Source organism: Mandrillus leucophaeus, unplaced genomic scaffold, assembly GCF_000951045.1.
Source record: "Mandrillus leucophaeus isolate KB7577 unplaced genomic scaffold, Mleu.le_1.0 Scaffold176, whole genome shotgun sequence".
Lineage (NCBI taxonomy): Eukaryota > Metazoa > Chordata > Mammalia > Primates > Cercopithecidae > Mandrillus > Mandrillus leucophaeus.
This window is the reverse complement of record NW_012101765.1, coordinates 4,278,636-4,286,600: the sequence shown is the minus strand read 5'-3', so window position 1 is coordinate 4,286,600 and position 7,965 is coordinate 4,278,636. Positions and strand designations below refer to the sequence as shown.

Here is a 7,965-nt window from a genome sequence, read left to right as displayed (position 1 = left end):
CTTTGTTTTTCATTTTTAGGAGTTTTTTTAAGTACTTAGAATACTATTAATGGCTTCTAATCAATTATATATTTTGTAAATAAATTTCCTAATATCTTATTTCTCTTTCACTCTCTTCATAAGGTCATAAGATGAACACATACAACTACTTAAATATATGAAATATAGTTGAATTCAGCAGAAATTCCCTATGGCTAGTAAAATTTTCATTTAAAAAATGCTTTATATACTGTAATGATAAAAGATTTTTTAAATATATTTTTTCTATCTTTCTACATGCTTCATCTTTTTCCCCTTACATTTAATCTTTCATTCATCCTGGATTTATTTTTATATATGGTACAATTTAAGCCTAATATTCTCCCTCCCACTTTTTCCAATTACTTTGTGATAGTTAAATGAAAAATTTCTCTTTATTCAGGTTGTAATTCATGCTCTGCCATAATGATTTTTCTTATACAGATCTGTTTCGTAGTTTAATATACACTTCCTGCATTTTTCTATTTATCTATTTCTTTGTCACTATCTTAATTACTACAGCTGTATTTAAAGTTCTAATATCTGTTATCAGTACTTAACCTGATAGAAATTTTAGTTCACTTTAGTTTTTTTTCTTCTTATTTATTTTCTTTTAAATTATTTTGTACTTAAAGTGCATGGCTTCTATGATATCCATTTATATAAAGTATTTGATTTTGCTTTATAGCAAAGTGTGTGAAATATTTTACAATATATTTTTACCATTTTATTTTACCTGTCACAACAGAAGAATAGGTATCCTAAAATAGCTTGTATTATAATTCTTCTAAGTTTTGGGTAAGTGATAAAGAAACTTCTTTTAAATGCTAACTTGCTATATTCTGGTACTTCACTTAAAGGAATTAATCTCTGGGGTGTTTTTTTGTTTATTTGTTTTTCATGTCTTCATACAAAATTTCAATGAATAAAGGTTATAATCTCATTAGGCTCCTTTGTCATTCAAGTTAGCTCATGCAGGTCTGATGCCCAGTCTCCTGTATTAGCAGAAGTGGCCATGATTTTGATTAACAACAGTCTCACAGTCTGCATTCAGTTTCACCCAGCACCAAGTTCTCTTAGCTTCGGGAGTTATTCTGTACTGACTTCATGGTCACTTCCTAAGATGCTGAGTTGTGAAACATCTTCAGAAGCAGTCAGCACTGGGGTTGACTTCAGCTGTCACCTCAGGTGTATGCATCTAGCCAGACACGCAACCCCTTTGCAGTATGATACTAGATCTCATTTTCCAGTGCGTCTCAGTAATACCAGTTCATCATCCCTGATTCTCCAGGAGACATAGGTGTTTGGTCTAATATACAAATCTCGGCCAGATTATTAATGATATTGGATTTAGTATACATAAATTCTTAATAATTTCTTGAGTTACTGTTTCAAAGAGGATTTATTCCTTAGATATCATCTTTGTGGTTGCAAGACAGCTGGACCAGCTGTTAACCATTTTCGCCCCACATTCAATTTTTAACCAGGGTTTGTTAAAACCCACAAGTGAGAAGACCTAAATTTCCTATATGAAATCAAGAACCCAGAAGACAACTAGAGTTGTCTCAGTCGATTAGGACAACTTGGTTGCTATTTAAAGTATGTTTCAAACCTATTTGGAGTAAAGATTTTGCAGTTTAGACCGTTAGATTGCTCACAGATAAGATTCAACAAAATAGGCCGGGCGCGGTGGCTCACGCCAGTAATCCCAGCACTTTGGGAGGCCGAGACGGGCGGATCATGAGGTCAGGAGATCGAGACCATCCTGGCTAACACGGTGAAACCCCGTCTCTACTAAAAAAAAATACAAAAAAAAAAAAAAAAAAAAACTAGCCGGGCGTGGTGGCGGCGCCTGTAGTCCCAGCTACTCGTGAGGCTGAGGCAGGAGAATGGCGGGAACCTGGGAGGCGGAGCTTGCAGTGAGCTGAGATCTGGCCACTGCACTCCAGCCTGGGCTACAGAGCGAGACTCGGTCTCAAAAAAAAAAAAAAGAAAGAAAAAAAAAGATTCAGCACAGAAAACAAGCCACTATTAAAGAGAGTCAGAAAAAAATACAGAGACTATTTAGATTAAGGATTTTATATATTTGAGGTTTGAATTAATAATATGAAATAAGTATGTGTACCATATGTTAAAATAAAAGAAGAAATGTAATTAAAGGAGTATAATAGATCATTAAAAATAAGAATGATTTGAATAACAACATAATACATTTAGAAATGAATAATGTAGTCAAGAAAAGTACAATTGTAATTGGTGGGTTTGAAATCAGAGTACACCAGCTGATGAGAGAATCACACATTATCTATAATGCACCATAGAGAGATAAAGAGGTAGAATGCACTAAAGAGAGGTCAAAAGACAGGGAGGGGAGAAGAGAAGGTCCAGAATACATCAAACAAACGTGAAAATCAAAATCTAAAGCTTTTATAAAAATAGGGGTATCTTTATGACCACAAGGTTAGAGAAGATTTTCTTAAGACACATAAAGCTAACTGTGAAAATTCTCTTCTTCAAAGGACATCAAAAAGAAAATGAAAAGACAAACCACATAATGAGAAAAATTATTTGAAATATATGTATTTCAATGGTATTATATCTAGAGAATTTAATAAACTGCAAAAAGTGATGAAAACATAACTGGAAAATTTGACAGTCATTTTAACAAGTATTTCACAAAATATAAAATAAGTAAGAAATTAAAACAGGCAAATTATTTAATCTTATTTATAGTCAGGAGGTTACACACCAAAACTATAATAAGATACCAATTTAAGTCTATTAAATTGGCACGTCACTAAATCTACACAATGCCACAACTAGGCAAATATATGAGAAATTGGTATTTTTAATATGTTTGCAATTGGAATTAGTATAATCAATTCTAAAAAAAATTTAGCTCCATTGCTTAAAGTAGAAAATGCAGATACTCCTAAGTAATTGTATATTTAATGAATGCACTATTAAATAAAAGATTATTCAATGGTATGTATTAAAGCATTTCATTCAAAGCTATTGCAATAAACATAGGGACCACTGCAATGGGGTCTTGCAGTGGGGGATAGAGATTGGGCTGAACTTCAAATATAGCATGAGCAAGTAGAAATTCATACCCAAAGAGTAGGATGGAGGTCACTGGATGCAAAGGTAAGGGGCATTCTAGATGAACAGACTTAACAGATTCTTTCCGAATCTATGCCAGTGTGAGCCAGTATCACCTATGAAGCAGTGGCGGATGAAGAACTGGATTGGATATTGAAAGTCATCAGATGTAGAGTGTGGTAGATTCGTGCTAAACTGACTGAGCTGGGTTCTTTGCTAAAACTGGATTTATAAGAAGGTGCACAGAGAGGCCTAGGAGAAGGTTCAGAAACTCGACTGAAGTCCTGCCAAGTAAAAGTACTTTGTCAATAAGGTAGGAAAACGCTTGTAAATGTACATTAAAAAGACTTTCTAAAGAATGCACCTGGCCATCTTGCTTATTGTAGCAAAATGCCAAAGAGAAAACAAAACAAGAAAAAAAGGAAAATAAAAATAACAGCAAACCAAATGTTTATCAGCGCAATTAAATAATAGGGAATTAAGGTTTATAGAATCCCTTGAAAGATGGGTAAGCCAAGGGCAGAGAATATTATTTAAAAAATTGTGTTGTAGTCATAAAATGGGATATTTTGCAACACTAAATAATAATGTCCACATCTATGTAAAATACCATACATAAATAATAGGCATATAGTGTTAGTGAAAAAGCAAGTCACATAGGACAATTTTGAATTTAATATCCTTTTCTGAAGCTCAAAACTACAACAACAACAACAACAACAAAAAATATATTTGGGAATTCATACATGCATTGTTCTTGAGGTTCAGATAAGAACACAGATATTTTCCTATGCACAGGAGGCAGAAATAGTAATTAATAGGGAATTCAAGGCTTCCAGAATCCACTGAAGAATGGGGAAGCCAAAGGAGGAGAACATTGTACTGACTTCTAAATATCAGGATGCTGCAGAAATACCAGAAAATAATCTCGTGATCTCATTGGCTAGTAGTAGCATCAACTAGATGATATGCTTGAAAATGTCTACACGCTGATCAAAATCATTCTGTTCTCTATGGAGGCTGATGATATTTCCTTCTCTTCTGCCTTCCAAGTATTACATGCTTCTTAATTTGGAAATCTAACCCAAAATGCTGTTGGCAGTTGTGTCAAAGAAATACAGCTCTAGGCTTCACTCCTATGAGACAGGCAAAATATAAAAGAGGGTGAAGCTGATGCTGAGTTGAAAAGAGATAATCTGGCACAATGATAAATATATTCTTTTAAAATTAAGGCAGTGATAAATACAAAATTCAAGACATTTGTTACCCCTACATAACAAAGGGAGAATTGGGAAGTCACACATGTGATAATCATGGGCATTGCTAATGTTCTGGTATTCAAGTTGCTTCGTGGGAGTTTATTTTTATTCTTCAGAACTTTCACATACATCTTACATCCATTCTAATGTGTGAAACACTACATTATAAAATTTGAAAGATTGAAAGTATTTAATTTAAATATTCAAAATCTAAACTGTACCACTCTGCTGTTAGTGCATAAATTTAACTTACTCCAGGGAAAAATTTTATATGAAGCATCAGCACACATTTTAACAACACAAATGGTTCTGATGTATTATACACGACTAAATGATGTGTTGTTTACAAAAATAGCCCATTTGAATGCAGAGATGTACAGACAAGTCACATCATTTTTCTACTTTCTTAAAACATTAAGAATTATGTTTTCCTTATCTGCACTTTTTTCTGAAAAACATTGATTGTTGGAGGAATAAAGAAAAATTGCCGCTAGAGCAATTCCAGAAGAAAATAGTCATCAAACTCAATGCACAGGTTCAAGCACTAATTAACTTTTTTCATGATACTGTTATTTGTTAACAGTACAAATATTAGGTTTTCTTTTAGCTAAGTAAGATGCCAACATATGGCCTTCAAATCACTCATCATAGTAGGTTATTTTTTCCATGTTTTTATTTAAACATGCTGGGTATTAAAAACACATTATATTTCCCTAAACTAGATAATATATCTGTTTTATAAAATGAGAATTATAGAATACATATATATAAGAAAATCCAGAGATAAAACAAGGCTTAGGCTCCTTGAAGAACCAATTGAAACAAAAGAAAAATATAGTAAAGAATTAACTTAATAGTTAAATGTCTTGTTATATTAATAAAGATAATTATTATTTTAAAAACACAAAGGATAAAAAAATAACCATTTTGAAATAATAACACACTAAAAGACAAATTGCCATTGTTTTTTAATGGAAAGAAACTTTATTTCACACTCAAAATATCAGTCCTGATTCTCTCTACTTACATAAACTATTAGTATGTTTTAGTGTGTTTGTGTACATATGCAAGCATGATATACAATAAAGTATATCAATGGAATTTTAAAGAAATCCATATCAGGTCATTATGCTAGAAAACGACGTTACCTCACAAAGGCTCATTCTCTTTGAATATATATATAAAAGTATTTTTCCCACGCATTTATTTATTTATTTTCAATTTTTTAAATAACAAATTAAATTTTACATATTTATTGTGTAAAACATGTTATTTTGAACCTTGTATAGATTTGTAGAATGGCTTAAAAGGGCAAATTAACATTGACAATGTCATTTAAAAAGATAACGTTTGCTAACCAAGAAAACCTCAAACAATACTTTCTGTTTCAGATCTCTAAATTCAGTTCATACCTCTTAAAGGATACTTACTGAATACATATAATTTATTTCCCTGGAAAAGGTAACATGCCATTTTCTCTGTTAAAAAAAAAAAAGAGACAAATTCTATAGTGGAAAAGAAACAAGAGAATAAAAGAATTGGTAGAATCCCAGCTACTGCACAGTCATTTTTCTCTTGATTCCTCATACGGAGTCCTTTTTATTTGCTGAACAAATAGCCAATTGTTGGTGAAGTGAGGAGAGCTGTTCAACTGTGCCAGCTACTACCACCTGCTGCAACTAATAAAGTGTGATTATAGTGAAGAGGTGGCAACATTATCATAACCACCTGAAATTCTTGGTTTGAGAGAATGCCCAGAATTTCAGGGCATTGAACCAACAAAGACAAATCATTCAACTGATATAGAAGGTCTCTGAAGTTATTTAGGCCAGTGTTTCTTTGGCTACTTATAGCATCAGGTCAACAAGTGAATTAAATATATTTAATCTGCTATCAGATAATACAAATCAGCATGGAAGTCAAACCAACTGCTACAATACAGCTGACTTGATTTATTTTTTTCATGGAAAGATTTCACTTTCCCTGAAAGATAAAACATACTACATTTGAAATAGCAGTTTTCCTACCAGAGTGATGTATTAAAGCAGACAAAGCCTACAGACTTATTTATTCTTGAATACAGCCACGATATGACTACAGCAGCCAGTAGTTTCACTGTGCTGGCATTGGAGCTGAAGGCCCCAGAAGTGGCTCAGACCTCTACAGGCTGGAATCTTCTTTAGTTGCTCCAGATCTTCATGCAGCTCATTGTCCAAACCAGTGGCCAGGATGTGGGTATATGTTCCATTCTTTGACATCCTCTGTCTGTTCACAAACCAGTCTGGGATCCCGTGCTAGTGTAGATATTGCATAATGGTGATACCATGTTCCATCTCTTCCTCAGTGAATTCTCCTGTCCTCTTGGTGAGGTCAATGTCTGCTTTCCTCAACATCACCTGAGCATACCTTTGACCTACATCCTTAAAGACAGTGATGGCAGAGACTGTTTTCCATGCCCCGCCCCTGCATTGTTGTTGGTGTTGAGTACTCGCAAAATATGCTGGAACCTCTCAGGGATCACTGGAGACATGACGGCAGCACTGGTGGTAAGCATGTAGGCCTCCTGTGGAAAAGCCTAAAGGAATTTACATTATAAAATTTTATCAAAATTTTTAATGTCTTACAAAACACTTGTAATGAGCAGAGATATCAGCAAATCTCAACCATTAAGAAGAAAATTGTTGATTCTCTGAATGTAAAGCCAAGTTCATTGAAACCAACAAAACTACTTTGTCAACATTATCCCGTGTAAATTATTGAAACTAGGAATAGTGTCCCCAAAGCAAAAATGGAGATACTGCAGAAATGGCAATCACGTTTGCAGTCTTTCAGACCCTTTCCTTCTATGTATGGAACTACAGTTTATGCTTCTACTGGCTCAGTTTGGGATTCCCAATACAACCTAAAGAATATAAATTGATAAACATATAAGGGAATTATGGAAAGTATCTGATGAGTTCAGGCAAAAAAAGAAGAACACTTTTAAATAAAACATTTTAAAAAGTTGTAAGAATGGGGAGGTGGAAGTTGCAGTGAGCTGAGATAGCCCACTACAGCCCAGCCTGGGTGACAGAACAAGACTCTGTCTCAAAAAACCAAACTGAACCAAACCAAACCAAACCAAACCAAACCAAACCAAACTAAACCAAAAGCTGGAAGGAGTTCTTTTAAACCTAAACCTCCCAAGTAATTGTCCTGATTCTTTGTGGGCAATGACATACATCGAGAAGGTGTGCGTGTTAAAGGAGAAACAGTTATGCTATGGGAGATACAAATGATTAGCATAAATAGATGAAGATGATTTCAGGTAATTACTCCATTACATAGCAATTTAAGAAAAGTTAAATTTATGAACATATTACATAGTTAGTCCTTGTGAATGTTGAAGTAAGTTCTTGAAAGTAGTTTTAAAATGTAACAGACAAAAGAAGATATCAGACAAAAATACCTAAGCTATATATTTAATGGGATATAGGATTCATTTGCAGGGAAGGAAAGAAGGAAGGCAGGAAATCAGAAAAGAAGAAAGGAAAGGAGAGTGGATGGGAGGGATGAAGAGGGAGAAAAGAAAGGGTAGAAGGTAGGG

At 33.8% G+C, this 7,965-nt stretch overlaps 1 long non-coding RNA gene across 1 annotated transcript; it reads right to left on the bottom strand.

Annotated features, from left to right (window-relative positions):
* Positions 1-2,590: 2,590 nt before the first annotated feature.
* LOC105537615 lies at positions 2,591-6,943 on the bottom strand. Its single transcript, XR_001005742.1, has 2 exons — positions 6,786-6,943; positions 2,591-4,256 (listed from the first exon to the last, which is right to left on the bottom strand). It is a non-coding gene; the product is annotated as an uncharacterized LOC105537615 (long non-coding RNA).
* Between the last annotated feature and the right edge of the window lie 1,022 nt (positions 6,944-7,965).